Raw genomic sequence first — 21,290 nt, forward strand, 5'->3', positions numbered from 1 at the left:
GATGCTGGGTGTCGGATGTAAAGTGGGCAGGCTCTAAATGGCTAAAAATCTGCTTGTTTGGGCTATTTTTTTAAATAATCAGATGTGTAGAAATTTGAGTTTGGCACCAGGCTTTTGAGCTGATGGTTCTCAGACAGCAGTGAATAAATAAACACAGCTCCGGGGCCAGTGTACATGGGACATCTTTGCCTCCTTCGAGTAACGCCCGGCTTATCCCTGTCGATTCTGGTAGCACGGAGGGGAATTGAAAGGAGAAGGAGACAGTTTCCAGAGAAAGTATCGACCTCCGCAGTTCCTCTCCTGGCTCTCATCACTGTGCCTTAAACGTGGCAGATGTTGGCGTGTATACTGCCTCCTGCAAGCTCGAGGAAGTATTATCACTGCATTAGCTGGCATACCCTTTACCTTGTTACACACGGTGAATGTGAAATCATGTTATTGAATGAATGAGTGGATAAACGCATCAGTGCTTTGCTCCTCTCCAACAGGCGAGGCATCTGTGTAAAATCTTCCTTCTGGCGCTTTCCCTGGCCAGCCTTTGTATTTTCTCTTCCAGCCTCTTCTGTACCATTCCTTTGGCACGTGCCATCTTCTGTGGTTACGTTTGTATTCCTACCAAGATTGTAACCTTCTGGAAGGCTTGGGGTACGGCCTCCATTTCTTTAACCTTTCACGCTGTTGCAGTCGTGCCCCCTCCTGGGGAGTGGGGGACCCTGCCCCATCTGGTCGGGCTGCAAGCCAGCTGCAGGGCCTGGTCCTTGGTCCAGCAGGCTGAGCAGAGTCTGAAACTGCAGTCACGTTTCAGGAAAGCCTTGGTGGTGGCCAAGATGACAACCAAGTGTGACCTAGAGGAGCAACACAAGCAGGAAGTCAAGTGATGGTAAAGTCAGTGCTGGGGAGAGTGTGGAGGAGGGCAGGCCAGCCCAGCTCAGTGGACAGGTCAAGGGGAGCCGTTCAGGGCTGAGACTGAGAACAGTGACAACTGGCCAGAGCGTCTTGTTTTTCAGGGTGTCTGTGTTACAAAGCCACTGGAAGGCTGACCTTCTCTTGGTTTCTAACACAGAGCTTCACCATCACTAGGGGGCCACTGAGTATCATTATAGTATTTTCCTAAGTCCTAGGAGGCACTCGAATCCCAGAAGTGAGAACTCAGGCCACAGCAGGATAAGTTATTGCGTGCAGAATACTGAACATGTGCTCATCCTTGACATTTTGTTTGCTTATTTACTTCTGCACCTTAGAAGAGTGGAAGCTTCGGTCTCCACCCGACCTGTGTCAGGATTTGAAAGGTTAAAGTAAGACAGAGTGCACAGAGAGGGAAACTTTGGCCAGATCCCAGTTTTTCAAAGCCCCTGAAGCATGATCTCCACACGGAGCCATCTCTGTGCGTACAGCGTCTGTGCGCAGATACAATGCCCGCGGTGTGCAGGCGGGGCACAAGCACGGCTGGGTCCTGCTCCTCCCTGGTGCACAGCACAAGAACGCAGTCAGCTACTGTCCTGAACAGTCCGGATGCTTGATTTGGACAGTTGGGTGCTGGTGTTTTCTTTCACACTTGGTGGCTTTCTGAAAACCCTGCAGCTCTCTGAAGTACTGCGGCCGTTGACCCAGGCCATGATAGAGACCAGAAGCGAACCTGCCCCAGGGTCCCAGAGGCAGTCACACTGCCACAGTGATGCCCCTTTAAACTGGGGTGTCCAACCCGCGACCCGTGGGCTGCATGCAGGCCTACACAAAATCATCAATTTACTTAGAACGTGATGAGATTCGTTTGTGGTTACCCGGCACAGTGTATTTAATGGGGGGGCCTGAGACGACTCCTCCTCTTCTCCCAGTGTGGCCCAGGGACAGCACAGGTTGGACACCCCTGCTTTCAAGGCTCCCCGGGTCTCCGGGGCCACAGGAATGGTTTCTGCTGCAGTCCGGGACCCTTGGCATTCGAGACTGGGCAATCCAAAAACTGACCCTTGGACTTTCATCACATGTTTTATTTCCCCCGTTGTAGTTTGCATGCAACATTTTCTGTATTAGTTTCAGGTGTATAGCATAGCGGATAGACATTCCCAAAGGTTACAGAGTGTTCGCAGAGTGCTGACTGCATTCTCTGTGCCTTACCTTACGTCCCCAGGCCTATTGTGTAAGGACCCACCCACACTTCCTAATCCCGTCACTTTTTTTTTTTTTAACCTCTTCCCCCCAGCACCACTCGCCTCTGGCCTCCATCAGTTTGTTCTCTGTGTCTCTGAGTCTGTTTCTATTCTGTCCGTCACTTCTTGGGTCCTTTGGAGTCTGTGTACACGTGATACCATACGGCATTTCCCTTCCCCTGGCTGGCTGATGTCACCCGGCGAGCACCCTGCAGGTCCCCGGTGCCGTGCACACACACGTCCTGCCTGGCTGGCTCCTTCCCAAGGTCTTCATTGAGTTCGGAGCACTTCCGTGAAATAACACCGAAAGCCTCTCTAAATGACAGCGTCTGGCATCGCTGATGATGGCGATCGCCTTCTCAGCAGAAGCCTTGGAAGGAATTTTTCCCTGCCCGCGCCCAGAGTGGGTTGTCAGTCCAGCGGCGGCCCTCGAGGCGAACGTGCTTGGTGTGAACGTTTCCCGTCTCTGTGCTGTTGGAATGACAAACAGATGAGGGTCGGTGTAGACTCTTGGGCTCCCCCTCTTTTAAGGGGAGAGCAACAGATAGACGCACAGGGAGCACTGGATACGGCGAAGCCGGTGGAATGGCAAGATGCACAGATGGAGTGGGGACTGTAAAATTCCTCGAAAGCGCGAGCGGGATGTGTGATGCACTAAAATTAAACCCGGGTGTGCGAGGCAAAGGGAGTGGCGGAGACAGGGCCGTCCCGCGACGGCATGAGCTCCGCCTGTAACTCACGTGACTGGACCAGCCTCTTCGGGCCCAGTTTGGTTTTAGTAGGGGATGTCCATTTCCGGGGCCTGAGAGGGTGGCTCTAAGATTGCGTGATTAGGAACGTTTCTTGGCAGTCTGACTGTAGTTAACCGAGGCAATATGGCTGTCGTCTTGGTGTGTGATTTACACGGGGGGGCCCCAGGGTGGAGGTGAGGACAGCCATGCACTTATAATCACAGGTGGTAAGGTCTCAAGTGTCACTGATGCTGAGGCCAAGGGCAAGTTCGTTTACAGCAGCCCGCTGCCTTTGAGGTCTGCAGCACCAGAGCTCGGGGAAGAGCAGAGCGTTGCTCCATTACCCCAGCCCTGGGTGCCCGTAGAGCTCAGTTACCCGGCCGTTAGCCCAGCTCCTCCCTGCTCTCCACCCTCCCTCCTCTTTCTTCACTCACCACTTTCCTCGTTTTCTAGCATCTTCTCCTCGGTTCAGGCTGGTCTTGTTATCATCTCGTCTTCTATCGTCAGCATCATCCCCTGGTTCTCCAGTGGCTCTTCCTCAACAGCAGCTTGAATCTCGGAAGAAAGAAACGAAGCTAGAGCGATGCCCCCTTCCTCCCAGTTCATCTAGAAATGCCACCAACTTTCCTCTTGAGTGCAGGCGAGGGGGTGTGTGTTTGTGTGTGTGTAGAGAAAGAGACAGGCACTGCTACATTTGGTGTAACAGTGGGGGGGTTAGCATTAAAAAAAACCCTCAAAAATAGTTGTCGGAAACAGCATTGAGCACTGTGGAAGCTGCACTCGGAAAGGAGGGTTCGGGGAAGCTGCGGCTGCCTGGTGTCTGTCTTACACTTCATTCCTGTTACTCAACACGCGTGAGGCTGCCCCGCGTGCCACCCGACAGCCCCGGCTGCAGTCCTGGGGGAGCAGAACATGCCAGCCCCGGGCACGCCGCTTCGGGCTGTTGATGATTTTGAGGTGAAGGCACCTGAGGAACAGCAGAGGCAGGAAGGGGAAGATGAGCAGATGTAGGAAGGGGCTCTCTGCCCTCCTGCTCTCTGCCTAAAAGCACAGCATGAATTTCCTAAGAGAAAGGTGCCTTCCCTCGACCAGGAAGAGACCATTCTTGTCGCTGGAGATGGGCGGGGAGAAAGAGCCTTGTACGGCCTCACGAGAATAGCCCTTATCTCCCACTAGCGTGCCTGCGTATTTTCCAGTCACTTTCCAACCAACCGTCTTTTCCTTTCTCTCGTCACATCCCCACCATTTATCACTCTTTGTTAAAATGGTATATGAAGCCACCTGGTCTAACTGCTTTTGGTGGGGGTTCACATCTTTCTCTGAAGCCCCCTGTGCCATGTAAAAACATTAATATCAAATAAAATTTGTATGTGTTTTGTCCTGCTAAACTGTCTTCTGTCCGTTTGGTTCACAGGCCCCAGGGACAGAACCTAAGGGGGCAGAGGAGCAGTCTTCCCCTTCTGAGGTTCCCCAGCAGCTGGTCATGCTGCCCCACGCCCCCCCCCCCCAGCAACACAGGGCGTCCTGCCCTGCTCCGGAGGGGTGCAGACACAGGTCTTCGTTCTGCGTCGCAGGCAGGTGGCTGAGGGCGCGCGTGCCATTCTGAGAAAGTGGCATGTTCTGGAGGATCCGCGCCATTCATGTCAGGCCCGCACAACCTCGTCAAGCCTGGGTCGGTTTGGGTCCAGGGCCTTTCGGGGGTGACCTCTAGGATTCAGGTCTAACTGGACTCTGACGGGTGTGGGTTACGAGGTGCAGTAGGAACTGAGCAGGTCTTCTGAAAACGCCGCTCCCCTGGGATGGCTGGAATGGGAGTCGAGGAACCCCTGGCCTCCCGTGATTGCCCGCACGACCACTCTGGCCAGGTGTGCACAGGAGGATGGAAGATTTAAAGGAATTACCAAGTTCACCACCATGCCTCTTCCCAAAGGCATGGTGGTGAACTTGGTAATTCCCTTAAGTCGGTGACTTCACAGTTGCCATCGCCAGTCTCCAACAATACCCTTGCGTTCTGAATGCGGTGGTGACTGTGATCATGGATTTTCTGGGAGTTTACGTGAAGCCCCACCCCACCCCCACTGGTCTCCTGGATGGTGGGAGATGTGCACCGGGGAGATGCTCAGCCTGTCAGAGGGCAGTGGGGGTCCTGGACCCGCTCTGGGTCCACAGCCCGTCCCCTCTTAGCTGCGGCTGCCTGCCCTGCATATGCAGGACTAGCCCCCAGGAACCTTGACTTTCTTGGGCTCCACAGATGTTACGAGAATTATTCAGGACCCCTATCCTGGGTCTTGGAGCTGAAGCCATTCTCAAACCAGGTTTCAGAATCTGTTTATATATAAAGAGAAGAGTACAAAGAGTATTGGGATTTAGGAGGCAAGGGTTCAAGTCCCATCCCTACCACCAAATGGCAGTGAGACCCTGTGCAAGTCACTTCTGGGAGCCTCAGGGTCCTTGGGAACAAAACAAGGAATTCTCCACCCTGCCCTCTAGCTTTTCTCAAACCATCGCCATTTGTGTGCTGGGGTGGGAGGCCCCTCTTATGAGGGGTCTGCCTGCCAAATTAGTCCCGCTCTTGTCTGCGTGGGCCCCGGGGGCGCGGGGGGTGGGAATCCAGGCTGCGTGGTGAATGGGAGCTGGGGAGCATGGGGAGCGCCTTCCCCCAGGAAGCCCGAACTTTCATGGCGAGATAAAAATAGCTCCTACAATCTGTAACAACTGATCCTTTTGAAATCGCCAAGAAGTAGTTTTCTTTTTTTTTTTTTTTCCAGAAAATATCAGATGCAAGCAAACGATCAGTGAAATCCTTGAGGGTGATTGTTGGCACTTTAAAAATTTCATTAGAAATTAAAGTCTTCCTTCATTCCACAAATATTTAAAGACTTATTATGTACCACACACTGGAATCCATGCGGCAGTGAGCAAAACCGACAAAAACCCTAATCACTTCGGACCGATGTGCTAGTGGGGAGATGGACGATGATCAAAATAAATAATATGTATAATGTGCAAATAGTAATAAATGCTGCAGAGAAGGATGCAGGAGAGAAGGGCCTGTCGGAGGTGCAGGGGCGGCGGCCGGGAACCCGACGTCTGGGGCAGGTTCCCCCCCTGAAGGAGGCAAGGGCTCGTGCACGGCGGGTGGATACCTAGAGGAGGAAATTCTGCAGGTAGAGGGGACAGCAAGCGTGAGGTCCTACCAGGGGTCTGGTCCGGGCCAGGAATGGCAAGAGGCCAAGGTGAGTGCAACAGAGGGCGGGAGGTGGGTACCTGGGAGGGCACCTACGAGCTCAGGGTGGTACAGTTAGTGTGGTGGTGGAGGCAGATGTCAGCGGATGTAAAAGCCAGTGTGAAGGTTTTGAGGGACATGATACGACCCTTGAACCACGCATGGGTTAGGGGTACCGGCCTCCCTTGCATTTGAAAATCCGAGTTTAAACTTTTCACTCCCCTCAAGCTTAACTACTAACAGCCTGCTATTGACCGGAAGCCTTACTGATAAACATAAATAGTTGATTAACACAGATTTCATATGTCATATGTATTATCATATGTATTATGATAAGACTGTAGTGTTATCATAAAGTAAGCTAGAGAAAATATTACTATGAAAAATCATGAGAAAATGACTTTACTGCATTTATTGAAAAAAATCTGTGTATAAGTGGACCCGTGGAATTCAAACATGTTCACACGTCACCTGTACTTGGAAAGGGTCAGTGGACAGCAATTTTTTTTTGCTTTGTACAAAGCCTGTCGTTCAGAGTAGAGGAAAAGCCTGAAGTCACAAGGTCACAGAATGTGTGGTGTCCTAGATCCTGCCACCTAATGTGTGACTCACGGGCAGAGCTGGCAGCCCCGAAATGTTTTCAGAAATGTGGAGCCTCGGCCGCACCCAGACCTGTCGAGTCAGAGCGTGCATCTCACAGGACCTGCAAGGGGTCCGTGGGCACCATCAGGTTTTTGGGGAGCACTGGTCTAGAGATGACCGCGGCTTTGAGCATCAAGAGCCTGCCCCACCCATGTCCGCCAGGTGTCTCTTCCATGTACTCAGAGATGGCCTTTCTTCTTGGCAGAGTGTTACAAAGGTACAGCTACGGTGGGAAGAGCGGAGTGACGGGTCTGGCAGCTAGGCTCTATGTCAAGTTCCATCGTCTTCCCCCCCCCATCGTCTTTGGCCAGGTCCCTTCATGGGCCCAGGGGTTCCAGGTGCAGGAAGAGTGGTTGCCCCTGAGTGTGCACGGCCATGTTGCTTCTCATGGCAAGCATCGGCATTACATCGTATGGACTGGTCCATTCCGGCCTCAGGCCCCGCCTGCTTGGCCTGCCCTCCGGAAACAACACACACAGCCTAGAATCTTGGTGAATCTAATTTCGGTTCAACTATTATTAACTTCTGAGCAAATCACTCCACGTGCCTGGATATCAGGCTCCTGATTGATAAAATGAGATTACGATCATTTCTGCTTCACAGGCGGGCTTATTGAAGGCTGTATTATATAAATGTGTGTGAGAGCTGTTCTTCCGTGTGTGGTCTCCAGGCTTGAGTCACTAAATACTGGCATACCTTTCAAAAACAGAAGTGTGAAAGCTTTCCCCACTTTGTCCATTTAGCGAATGCAGCATTGACAACAGATAGTGGCAAATGCCTATTCATGTTACTCCCAGATTATTATGGGTTAAGAAACAAATGAAGCATTGACCTTTCTTGGCTGTTTCTGAATTAGTCACACTTCCCGGCGTTTGTGTATGTCAGCAGTATGACCCAAAATAATGTTAGGGTTGAAATCCTTCAGGGTATGTTTTAGATTTCTCCTTACAATAAGTTAGGGCGATCTGACGTGCAGCTTGCCATCCAAGAGGAAGACCCTTTCAGCAAAGCGCTAGCTGGATGAGGGCGTTTTTATGCAACGTGGGTTTCTGGATGCGGTTGAATTCTCAAATTTCTCCAGTGTCTCCTGGCCTGCTAAGGACTCCAGCAGAAAGCGGTCTTCATTTGTCACTGCCACTTTCCACGAGTTTGGCTACTCGATAGGGGCGACTGCCCTGTGTCTTACCTTACCGCCTTGGAACTCCAGATCAGCACCATGCTCGCTGCGGTCGGGTGTTTTCAGATCTCTGTCATTGTGCTGTTAGGTGACCTTCTGGGCTTACCAACTGGCCACTTCATTGGCGGCTGTCCTTGCTATATGAGACAGGTGGCTTCAGGGCCCGTGTGCTCGTCAGCTGCGTGATTTTAGGCAACTTACTGAGTCAGGCAGGCAAGCAAGGAATGCAACACTAGCAGTCGCCAGCGAAATGTCCTCGGTCACGCTTGTGTCTCCCATCAAGCTTGGGCTGCAGAGATAAGATCCGACCGTGACAACTTAGCCAGGCAGAAACCACGTAGGGGCTGCATCGGGGATGCACATCTTTTCCTGCCCGTTGCTGTTCCACCTGATTTTCTGCCTCACTGCACGGGTGGAGGGCTTCCCAGACCTCCAGGGTGCACACAGGCCTGTTCAGGGAGAAAGAGCATCAGGACAGGTTCCTGTCTGGTTCAGGGGCCCCTGGCAGGAGTGGGGCTGCATCCAAGTACTTGGGGTGCCAGGTCTCTGAAGAGCTCTTTGGGATTGGGGTCGTGGTCACAACTGGTCCTGGGTGTCACGGTTCCCTCTGGAGGGAGTTTGGTCTAGTAATGGTGTAAGCGTGTCTTACAGAAGGTTTATACCAAGATGAAGGTTGTTCCAAAGCAGTGTGAAGCCACTCCTCAGAGATGGCCCCCAGACCTGGGGCGTTGATTAGGGTTTGGGTTGGGGCATTGGAGAGTGGGGCAGAGACACCCCAGTATCTCATCCTTGCTCTTGGCCTCTCTAGTGGCCCTGAGGAGAGCACCAGTCTCCATGAACTGGGGCAGATTAAAGGGTCAGTCCCTTGTGAATTATTCTGGGACAAACCCAGAGGAAACCTATCAGGTTGTTCTCCCAGCTTATCAACAAGTTGGCAAGAGGTTGCTCACTTCTGTCACAAGCCCGGCCATCCACTTCTTGTTTCCAGATGCACAGGCGTGGAAACTCTCATCATCTGGACCACCGTGTGGCTTCGTCAGCATCCTGTGTCACGTGGGTTGCATCCTCGACACTTGTCTGTGGAAGTGAGCTAGCGTCAGGCCACGGATTTCATGCTTCTGTGGGCTGGTTGTCCCCTGAATGCACAGGAGTGGATTAGCGATGTGCGTGACCCCTTCCTTGGTTTGCATATTCCCTTACTGAGTGACCCAGATAGAGGCCTGGCCCAGGGACAGGGCGAGCAAGGCTGGCCAGGCACTGTCAGGAAACCCATCTGGGGCCCGGGGGCTCCAGCCATCCTAGTGAGGGGGAAACAAGCGCGGGAGTGAGGGGGGGAGTCCCTGCTGTTGGTCTGGCCCGGGGCCATTTTCTTTCTGGTATGTAAATAAACAGAAAGAGATGAGGAGGAAGAAAATCCGATGGGCTTGATCCGAGAGCTTATTTCAAGGCATCACATGTAGGCAGCAGCCATTGCGAGTGGTCTTCTGGTTTTCGTCCAAGTGTTACCCAAACTCGAAAAATGTAGAAACTCCTCTGTGTGTTCATATGCCCAGAGGAGCCAGAATCACTGTTGTGCCCTCATTAGTGACCAAGCAGAGCTCCAGACCCAGTGAAAATCGCACCCTCATAAGGAGCCAGGCGGCGCCAGAACTCGGGACCCGACTCCGTCTGTCCCACTGTCATCTCTCGGGTGGGGAAGCAGCCGATCTATAAAACGTGTGGTTGCTATGAACTGCTGCTGTTGGTAAGGGGAGTTGGAAACATTCTCATTTCTCGATTACCTTTCAAATATTCAAATTCATGCACCCGTAGCATATGGCTAGAACTTTTATTTTTTCACTCCGATGTCTTCCAATGCACTTCATTGAATTCCAAATCCACATCAGGTTTTAATTTTGAAAATGCCAACTGTAGAGTCACTGAATGTGAGAAATGAAGAAAACTTTCGTGAATTTTTTAAAAATTGTGGTGATTTATTTTTCTACATTTCTATACATCAGCTGTATGGATTCCCCCCCACCCGTGTTGGTTCCTTTGCACCTTGGTAACTCCGAGAAAACAAAGCTACAATTAGCTGTATTCACAGCTAGTTTTCTGTGAGGTGGTGCCATCACGGCAACTATCAGACATCAGAGGAGAAGGGACCAGGGCACCTCTTCTGTCACCTCTGCCGGCCAGGAGCATGGCTTCCCTGTGGGGGGGTTGAGGATACCTTTGTGGTCCTCGGACACCTGTGTCTGCCATGTCCTCTCCGCCCACACAAAACTTGGTGCAGCGTCATCTGACTATTTTCTTCTCACTGGGGCTGAGTTCAGTTTGTATGTGCCTGTATGCTTTTGTCTCCTACCAGGTGAGAGTTTGCAAGTACTTTAGAACTAGCAAAGAAGGGCTTTCATCTGCTAGATTTTCCTCAGTTGCAGAGAAAATTGGTCCCCCCCATGTGGGTGGGTGTGTGTTTTAATGACCTCAGTGAGAGACTGTCAGTGAAGAAGTTCCCTGAAATTCTTTCCCTGAAAGTGGGAAAACTGCGGGACAGAGGGAGCCCAGGTTTGGGTTGCCCACTATGGAGACACCCCCGCCCCCACAAAGGTATCCAAATGCACCGCAATCCACCTGATTTATACATCGTACATCTTCGAATCTAAGTTTGCATTAATTGTAAAAGGTAACATTATTTTGTGTATCATAAGAAAAATGCTGCCCAATGTTATAATTAGTTGTACTCATTTCAGAGGGTTCAAACACAGAAAAATGTGCGTTTTAGAATTGGTGAAAGACGGTTTAATTGTGAGTTGAGTGGCACTTGGGTCCTGAGATAATGCTAAGTTTTGTGAGTTTTATGGTGATTTACTTCTACTGTAAAAAAAAAATCTAAGACACCATTGTACCCATTACACAACTTTGACAGATCTTAGCATTGTCCCATATTTTGTTCACATACATATTTTTAAAAAACAAAACACAGAAGATGCAGTTTTGGGCCCCTGCACCCCCCTCCCCAGTCCCAGGGTCACCTCTTCCTTGTGCCCCCTGTGGCCACCATCTTGGGTTTGGTGTTCCCCGCCCCCACACCTGTGTGTAAACTCTCAGTAAATATGTATGCGCCCATATATGCAGTCACCACTTCTAGGACACGGCTGCTTGTCCACCGGAATTCGTCCTCTGGGGCTTCCTCTAGTGATAGAGCCTGAAGCTTTCGCTGGACACCTTCTGCTCCAGTCTCTCAGTGACTATGGCTGATGGAGGACCATGGGAGGGATGCAATGATGTGTGTGTTTTGCCTTTAAAAATGAAGGAGCCAACCCTTCACATTCTCTTACTTCTGTGCTCCTGGTTAGGACAGGGCCAGGGTGAGAGTGGGCTACTGAACACCAACAGGTGTGGGAAGACCCTGGGAGATCGCTGAGCAGCAGGAGAGAAGGATCCAGAGTCCCTGCCCTCAGGGCACATCCACTCCCTCTCTGCTGCCAGACTGCCTGCCGTCTTGGGCTGTTGTGTGAGAAGTAAACAACATATTTTGCCTGGCAGGTGTGGTTCAGTGAATTGAACCATTGTTCTGTATACCAGAAGGTTGGGGGTTTGATTCCTGGTCAGGGCACTTACCTAGGTTGCAGGTTCGATCCCCAGCTGGGGTGCGTACGGGAGTCAACCAGTTGATGTTCCTTTCTCCCACTGATGTTTCTCTGCCTCTCTGTCTCTCTCTCTCTCTCCCTTCCTCTCTCTAAAATCAACAAACATATTAAAAGAACAAAAACCTTATTTTTATTTAAGTCAGTGTTACTTGGTCTTTTAAAAAAGAGGCCCAAAATTGTTCTGATAGAAGTGGTGTATACTCTGATTATGTATATTATGGTGACTTACTGAATTAAAAACTTGCATTCTTATTAAGTAGGGAAGATTAGGGTAAAACACACTAATGTAATTCACCGCATCCTCAGAGTAAAAAATAAAAAACACATTGTTTTACGACTCCCCCATGGCCGGGTGTTAGTGCCCTGTCTTGGAGTGGTCACGGGCCCTTTGAGGGTGCACGCACTGAGCTCCCTGACCATCTTCCATGAGAGACCGAGGAAGTTCATACCCTCTGAGGACAGCCAGCTGCTCTGTCCCCAACTGGAGATATTTAAAGCGAACCTCACAGTGGTGATTGCAGAGTGAAAAGTTTCCATTCCCAGGAGAATTTTCTTCCCAAATGCTGACTGAGCATCCACGCGAGTGCCAGCAGAGTGAGGCCTTCCCGGGTTGTCTCTCTTCTCCAGAAGCTGGGCGGGGACCTCCTCACAACCGCCTGACCACCGGCAGAGTGGCCGCTCCAGGAAGAAGACGACCCGCGATAGCTGCTGGGCACTCTTGCCCCGCTGGTTGGAATGCTTGCTTTCTGCAGAGTGGTGAAGGGCTCCGGGGCTCTACCCAGAAGGGCAGTGTCGTGACGGGGCCTCGGATGGGCAGTTGGGGGCGGGGTGTGTCCAGGGACCCTCTTCCGTTCTTTCCTGTCCTGCTCTGCAGCTGATACTGCCTGATTAGGAGCCCACCCACTAGCTTGTCCCCGATCTTGCAGGTCAACGTGGCTCCTGTCCTTAACGGCAGGTCTGGTGTTTGCTTTCTCTCTCAGAGGGCCCTGGGAACAGTACTCCAAGGCACCAGGCCTCTCCTGTTGACTGGGGCTGGTGCCAGCAGTTCCAACGATGCCGGATACACCTTGACCCTGGGCTTTCCCCGCTTTTGCATTGAGCATCGGGTTGTAGGAGACTCTCAGGCGTCCACAGCCTGTGTTTTGCTTTGATGCAGAGGACCACGGTGCCTTGTGTGGGCTCCGCTCCCATGTGCACACACACACACACCCAACACACACAGCAGAGGCTCCTGGGTACACGGGAGGTGAGGCCTACTTTGAGTGAGACTCAACAAGCCGAGCTCTGCTCAGAGGTGTCCATAAATTAAATTCACGGTGGAAAGAAACAGAACCGGGCCCCACAAATGCCTTCCCGGAGATGGGGGCTGAGCCGCGCAGGGTCCTACGTAGTGAGGAGAAGAGCGGTCTGGGTGACTGTGAAAGTCAGAGTGCATTTCCGTCCGATGGAATGCCAGATTTCCTTGGACAGTTTTTACATCCTGAAAAATGAAAATCAGAAGTAAACGTCCCCTTAAAACCAGTGCTTGTATTAATCAGCCTAGTAACCAGTTCACCAGAAAATTTAATTCTGTTTTGAGTGTTTTTGCATTCCTCACCGGCATCACAAAAAATTATACAAGTAGAAAAAGTGAAACATACACTAAAATTGAAAAGCAAGCTGGGCCCTGACCCTTGTGGCTCAGTTGGTTGGGTATTGTCCGCAAAGCGCAATGTCGCCGGTTTGATTCCTGGTCAGGGCACACGACTGGGTTGCAGGTTCAGTCCCAGGTCGGGCGCACACGAGAGGCAACTGATCGTGGAATCATTTCTCTCTCACATTGATGCTTCTCTCCTCTCTTTCCCCCTCCCTCCCCATCTCTCTAAAACATAAGTAAAAATTAAAAAAAAAACTTTTAAAAGCTGATGTGCCCTAAGAAAACCCGATTTATAAACTTTATAATCCCAAAGAGATGGCAAAAAAAAAACCCAAAAAACAAGGAAGAAAGGACATTCCCATGTAAAAAGGTTTAAAATTACAGGTGAATTGCTCATTAGGTGGTTGACTTCAGGCTACTGACCTGGAGCCAATGGCGTCTGAGAACTGACACTTGTGCTGAGGGACACTTGCTGAAGCCTGTACTCAGCTTATTTCAGACAAAATTCTAGTCCACTTCTCTTGTGTGGTTCCCCAGCCCCTGGCGTAGTAGGCGCATGTCAAAGTAGGGAGGAAACAGCGAGAGCCAGGCTGCTTTGCCTGGTGGGAAGGCCAGCTGATGCCCTGACAGCCGGGGAGGGCCGAGTGGCAGCCAGAGAAAATTAAAATGCAAATACAAGGCTTAGGAAATCACCGTGGCGTGGGCTGTTCCTGTGTGGGCGGCCTCCTCGCCCCCCTGCTGTGGCTTCTGAGAACTCCTCTGTGTTGTAATGTGTGCGACGCCCGCCAGGTTGTGAAAACCGTAGCAGGCCACGCCGCGAGCTGTGTGCTTTGCCCAATTCACTGTTCCCTTATACAGTCCATTCTGGAAAGCTTTTTGCCGGAAGGGACCGGATCACTGCCTCAAGCTGGACCAAGTGTGTGTGAGGGCACCAGGTCCCCCCGGCCCCCCGGGGAGTCTCCCCAGGGCAGACGCTGTGCCTCAGGAATGTTCTGCTGCTGCTTCAGGGACACCGGAATAAACTGGGTCGGCTGGAAGAACTCACTTCTACGAAGTCCCCTTTCACCGAAATGTAGCACGACCCAGTCCATGTAACTCCTGGTATCAAGGGTGATGTGGGGAAGAGGTCATGAATAACCCGAGTCACAGCAGCACCCACTTCTGAGGATCTGGTGGTGGAAAAGCCCAGAAGGCCCTGCTCCCTTAGGGAAGGGCGTCACCCGGAGCTCCCCAGAGAAGCATTGCCAGGGCTACGCAGATACACACGCACACCCACACATTTTACATAGACGCACGCGCATATGTATGTCCGCATCCCAAATTAGCTATCACAGGACGATAACTACTTTCCTGCTGCTGCTTGCTGCTCCCAACCTTCCTCTTTCACCCCCAAAGCCTAAGGGACGCGTCCAGCCATCTGGCCCCTGTGAGACCCTCCTTGAGGAGGGGCACTCGGGGTTGGGGTACGTGGGACGGAAGGGGGCTCAGGGCTTCGTGAGCAGGCCGAGGTCGTCTGCTTTGGAGCCAGTGCTGGACTCCGCCTGCAGGCTGGGTCCCCTCTACCAGCTCTTGGGAGCAGGGAGTAGGTGGGCGAGGGCAGGGAAGAGCGTTAGCGTAACCAGCAGCCATAGTTAATATCTGCACTTTCAGGGAAAAAAAACTTTCCATTTTAATTTTTTAATTTAATTATTTATTCGTCTTTAGAAACAAAACTGATCACCATATTCCAGGGTCGTATTTTGCATATGAGCATCAATATCGCTTTCCAGAGTTATGCTTTTAATGCATAAGCATGTATAAAAGAATTAAAAACATTTATATAGATACGGCCATTAGTACTACCTATGTATAATGCATATCCTTATTTTCCCCTAAAAAATTTGGGCAAAAAGGTACATATTATACGCAGCAAAATAGGGTACTCTGATACCTCGTATCTCACCTTTTAGAAGTTATTTTTTTTAGTTATTTTCAGTCCTTTACGACCAGCCGCACGAGTGAGCCACCTAGAGACCTAGTGACTCATGGACAGAGCACTGGACCAGGCAGCAGGGACAGGGTTCTGCCACGTAGCGTGTGACCTTGGGCCAGTCACTGGTCCTCAGAACTGCTGTGCTCTGAGGTGAGGTAAGGCTGTTGATGGTCGCCACGCTCATTCACAGTATCACCTTGGGACAGTGCAATGAAGGGACCTGTGTGAAAATGCCTGGTGCCACTCGAGAGATGTAGATACAGAAATGTGACATGTGTCGGGAACAACTGCTTTTATTACTGTGGGTCTGCTCCTTAAGTTGGTAAGTGCTGGTCTCGATTAGCCTCAGTTAGTTAATGAGCTCTACCTGCTCTGCTGATACCCCAAGACGGGGATCGGCACTGGACCCTAAAGTCATCCTGAGATAGCCTTTAAGAAGTAATTTATCTCTTTCACCAGTACGGTTTGTGTATCTATTTTCTGTCTTGCTTTCTCTTAGGGGTGAGTTGATTATTATTATCATAGTATATAGCCAAGAATGATTCCATGTAGAAAATAATAAAAAAAATTTGCTTAGCTTTGGTAGGATACTTTTGCCATAATTCCCACAAATAAAGGAGTGGTTTCTTTAAAAAAATGCCAGTTCAGAATTATGGATCTGCACTTTCAAAGCCTACAATTGATTGTTTCGTGTGAAAATTATATTCAGATGAAGTGCACCAGCATGCAAATCTGAAGTGTGGTCATTTTCATCTAGATTGAGTATTATTAGCCAGCCCAAGGGAGAGGGTGTAATTCGGATTTTGAACGGCTGACTTTTGTCTACTGTGGTGCGTAACCCCATCGTTTAAAGAGGCATGCCAGTTTGAACAATAGCACACTGTCCCGATGCACCAAATCCACACATTTTGGCTTTCTAGGTGTATTGAAAGAATTGGACTTTTCTCTGTCGGTCCAAACATTTGATAAGATCAAAGATTTGAACTTGCAGCAAATAAGAGAACATTCAGATTTCAGGAAAATCACATTTCTTGCTGGATGATGGCAGATTTTCCATCTCGTTACTCACTCATTCTAATACCTTCTATAGGTTTAGAAACAAAGACCAAGGTGGGACGGATGAAGCCCTGGGCGAGGTTTATTGGCCTTTGCCCAATTAAAAGTATTGGGTTTACAACCTGCTAATGCAGCTCCGGTTGGAAGGGAAAACAGCTCAGCCTGGACCCACTTGAGAAAGTTCGCAAAGCCTCCCTCCGCCTTTCAGGAAACTGAGAAGGCCCAAGGCTGATAGCATCTTTATTCTGCAAGGACTGTTCTTAGGTGAGACAAAACGCTCACTTTTGTGTGTGTGTGTTCTCCCCACGCTGTTTTCAAAGCAAGAAACAAAGTTCTCCATCACTCCCAGGAGAAGTTAGTGGAAGGATCTACTGCCTAGCGGCACCACCTTAAGCAGATGCCCAGCAGGCGAGGCTGGCACACAGCTCAATTTCCGCCACCCGTATTTTCAGGTGTACCCTATGTATTTAGTACATCATTTGATAATGCTGAAAAAATATTAAAGCAGTGTGAGACTAAAGGAGAAAGAAGATGAATGTTAGCATTCCCCTGGGGTTCATGGGTGAAGGAATTAACACAGCGTGGCACTCTACCCTAGCTGTGTTTGTTTCCATGGCAACAGCTACGTACATGTTTCAGACTATCTACAGTGACACAGTTGCAGAAATAGTAGCTTGCAGGTTTCTGATATCGCATCAGTGGACAGGCAGCACGCACTGTATTAAGTAAGTGTAAAAGAACTTAAAATACAGCTCCGATTCAGCTGAGCAATGAACTGGGGTGGGGGTTGACATTCCCCACCCCTCATAACGACGGCAAAATCTGGGCAAAGTTGAAAGTTGCAAGATTCCAGCCAAACAATTGTCCTTGCTTGGGTAAATATCATCCGAAGAGACAAATGTGAGTGAGTTACAGAGGTAAGAAAATGGCCTTGGCAGATGACATATTTAAGAAGGATATTGCTAGTGAAGCTAATTTTTGGGAGGGGGGAGTAGTGGTGGTTAAGGAATAAAAGCTTCGGTTGAAAATAGCCGGGTCTTACAGCAAATCTAATGTGCAACAGAATCTTTGACTGCTGCTGAGTTTATGGCAACTAAGGTCTTTGAATGTATCATTGTAGAAATTGCTTTTATGTAGAAATGACCAGGTGAGGAGCGGAGAGGTTGATTGGGTGTGCAGTTAAAGGGAAATTGGGGCTCCATTGTCTTTCCTGAATGCTTATGTAAATATCTCTCTTCCCCGGGATGACCCTGGCTTGTCTTTGACATCTGCTGCTACTTTTTGGTACCATTTGCTCGTCTCTGTGTTTACGTTATGGTGCCTCACTGTAGCTTGATCAGACTTGAGTGTTGGTTAGAGAGCACAACCAGGTAAAGATGAGAGACTTTGTAAGTGTGTGACTTTGCAATCAAATTGCCCAGTAATTTAGGAGAAGTGTACAAATGGGTATTTATTTACATGCCAGACCTCTGCCTTTTGAATAGCAGCCTCGGTATTAGGTTAATAGATTTCAACATGCACGTTTGGATTGCGGGAGCTTTCGAGTATGTTGTAGTTCCATTTATGCTGAGTTTTTAATGTCAAAATATTTTTAGATGCCCATTCTTCAGTTTAAGCCTGCATTTACCTCATAGTTTTACTATTCATGTGTCAGTGAAGAGAATGCAAAATGGAATGGTAATTCAAGCTAATCTGTTCATTTGGGGAGGATTAGTTTTCCGACCGTAGGTTCACTCGTACAGAAAGGGGCACGTTAAACATGCGAGTCTTTTGTAGTGTTGGGACTATTTTTATGTACATGGGGAACTACCTACAGCTGCTGCTACATGTTTTTCTTCACAGTAATTATTTGATTAGGCGTTAAGAGAACATGGGGAGGGGTGTCTGGAGCTTCCCAAACGCCTGGGCAATATGGAGGGGTAGAACCTATTTTATGTTATAAGTCAGTGACTTGAACCCTAGAATGTTCGACACCCCAGGGGTGGGGGGATGCAATTTGCCTTAAGGTGATCCAAAGTGAGACCAAGGTTGAAGCTTCCCGTTTATGCCCATCTGCAGTCCGAGCAACGCAAAGGTGGGAAGTGAAGTTTGTGAAACGGCTTTTTAACGGCGGCTCACACCAAAGGGCATCTGTGTTCTTGGAGACTCACCTGTCTGCTCTTGCACTCGCCCCTGTACTTTTCTGAGGCAGTAGGACCATGTTGGGGGCCCAAGGGAGGACAGACTTGCAGACCCCTCCCCCGTGCTCTGGCGAGCCTGGCTCGGGCCCCATGTGTCCCCGCGGTGGGCAGCTTCTCTTGTGACAGCTGCAGGAAGCCACCTGTGCTTGTCCCCCCGCCCCCACCCCCAGGCAGAGGAACCAAATACCATTGGTATGAGGGTTTACATCACGTTCTGCTATTATTACATTTGAGGGGCCTGGAAACCTTGGGCTCGTTAACCTTGGGCTCGGAAGCCGGAAGTCAGAAAAGTTTCAGTGAACCTCTCGGAGGACTGGTTCAATATTGGCCCGTCTGGGATGACTGGTTCAGTACTGGCCCGTCTGGAAGTGCTAGAGCAGTCTGTCCCTTCCAACGGCTGCCACATTTGTGTATTGTTTTCACCGCCCAGAAATATTTTCCATGTTAAAAAGAAAACCCCACCAGTCTATGCCATGTCATTTAACTCTTTTGTAAGAACAGAAAAACCACATACATCTAAATGCCAAGCCCTGGGCCGAATCAGTCATTTGAATTTAAGCCCTGGCAGGGCTTGTAGGAAACTCAATTGCTTCCATTGGAAGGGCCAGGAAATTGATTTGGAAAATAAATAAATTTGAGGAATTCCCGAACAGTGGCAGCATGGAATGAATAAGAGAAAAAGGAAGGTACAGACAGATCTTGTTACCAGTCTTCAATGGTAACAGAATTGCCAGAATCAACTTCCTCAGACATGGCTCACCCGGAGTCCCCACCGCCCAGTGACTGCTGACCGGTCTAGGTGGTCACGGCGTACAAGCGAGTCTGAAGGCTGGCGTCCAGGGCTGTCCACCACGGTGCCTGCCCAGCCTGCCCTCTCACTGGGACCTCCTTCCCTAGAGCATCCGTGGCTGCCCTCGGGTACTAACTACTGTGGCCTGGCCTCGCCAGGAAGCTTCTAGGCCTTTCTCTTGCTGTTGTGTCTGTCCAGAAGCCTTCATTCTCAGCTCTGCTTGGTAAGACCCAGCTCCAATTCCAGTTCCTCCATAAAACCGTACAGATCTCCGCCCTGCCCCCGCCCTCATTAGAATGATTTTCCATCTTCCCGTGTTCCCATAAGTTTCTTTGTCTTCAGTTAAAGCACCGACTTCCCTGTGTTAAGATTAGTTGTATCTCTTCTTAACTGAGATGTAAGCATGTCAGAGACCGGGGACCGTGGCTTCCGCACTCCTGCAGCTTTGGCCGTACCTGGAACAGTGCGTCGAACTGTTGCGTTTCATTGACTTCGTGAAGACTTGGAAAGCTACACGTCATTGCAGTCGTCAGAAGCTCATGCTCTGAGCTTCATGAGACTCTGTGAGATGCCGCAGCCCCGAGCACCTGCACCAATTCAGCCACTTCCAGGGGCTTCCAAACTTCCACCTGTTTGGCGTCATCTAAACACAGAACCAAGGGAATGGCTGGGGTTTTTTTCCATATTCATAGTGCCATGAGATTTTAGAACCAAAAAGAACCCTGTGGAGCTGAACTCCTCAAACTACAGAGGAGAGAATTGTGAACCTGAACTAAGTGACTTTACCATGGCCACACGTTGGTTAGTGACCCAGGTGTGGGGATATGGCCTGTAACATCTGTACATGGTCCTGTCTCCTGAGCCTCCTGACCGAGGCCTTGGGCTCCACTTAAGATACTGCAGTCAGCTGGTGCGTTCGGCCCCGTGTTGGGATTGGCTGGCTTTCTGTATGTAAACACTGTCCTGAGACAACAGTCCCATTAAAATCTCTGCTGATGTCTCTGGGGTAGAATTAAAATCAAAAGTGGACTGAGAGTTGAACTCGGGGTGGGGGTGGGGGGACTGGGGGCAATGCTAATGGTTCATTAGCCATCGCCTCACTGAGGTTATGGCAGCTGCTGAATTCAGTCAAGTTCAGACCCTTAAAAAGAGTGGAAAAAAGAAAGCACATACTTTCCAGAGCCTGGGCACCGCACAGCTGGGCCAGCTGGGCGCAGCACCGTGGCAGAAAGATCTCTTCAGTCTCAGAAATATGAGCCCCGAGCTTGCACATGGGGAGGGGACTGCAGCCGCAAGGGGACCTGATTTGGCGTTACGTTTCTGGGCTTGTGGAGGCCTGCAGTTGCATTAGACTCGGCTCCTATGGGAAGCCCACGAGTCTAATTTCTTTTCTAAAGAAAGAACCAGCCCTCCAAACCGACAAGCGGAACTGTGTGTGTGTGTGTGTGTGTGTGTGTGCGCGCGCGCGCGCATGTGTGTGTTTAAAGGGCCACGTCTGAGGTCGACAGGCTTTCTAAGAGGAGCGCTTGGTTTTCTGTATGAAAGTGTGCTTCCTCTTGTCCAGAGTTAGCCTGTGAAGGGAATAAAGCACAATTCAGGTTTCCGAGTTGGAAGCCTGATTAATCTCTCTGCCAGTTACATATGGAAATAAATTAGTAAATGGCCCATCTGGGACGAGACTACTGCAGAGATGATAAATGATCGCCGCCGCGCACGTCTGTGTTGCCGAAGACTGAGCAGTGATCCCCTGGTGCTGCCGAGAGATAACTGGATGCTGTGTCCTGGTCGGAGGAATGAAATTTGAAAAAAAAATCACAAGGAAAAAATCTACTGTGAAATGTTTCATGGGAGAGTGCTTCGGCTGATGCCAAGTGTGTTCCTTAGAAGTGCGGTGTCTGCAAATATTTAAAAGGACTCTCAAGGGCAAAAGAAACATTGTACTTTTATATTTTCAAAGGCCAATATAGTAACAAGTATTAATTAGTCTCCAGATGTCTCAATGAGTAGGATCATTCTATACCTCTGTGTGGCATTGCAACTTTATAATTTTCATAGCAACTTTATGTCTATTTTCTTATTTAAGTTTCAAAGATGTTAGGGC

General features: G+C 49.8%; 1 protein-coding gene across 5 annotated transcripts in view; it reads left to right on the top strand.

Annotated features, from left to right (window-relative positions):
• The window catches only part of FOXN3 (forkhead box N3), a 345,077-nt gene that overhangs the window by 63,258 nt on the left and 260,529 nt on the right, over positions 1-21,290 (top strand). The gene's annotated exons all lie outside the window — the stretch shown is intronic.

The sequence above is a fragment of the Artibeus jamaicensis genome, unplaced genomic scaffold (genome assembly GCF_021234435.1).
Source record: "Artibeus jamaicensis isolate MK-2021 breed Jamaican fruit bat unplaced genomic scaffold, CSHL_Jam_final contig_444, whole genome shotgun sequence".
In the NCBI taxonomy this organism is placed as follows: domain Eukaryota; kingdom Metazoa; phylum Chordata; class Mammalia; order Chiroptera; family Phyllostomidae; genus Artibeus; species Artibeus jamaicensis.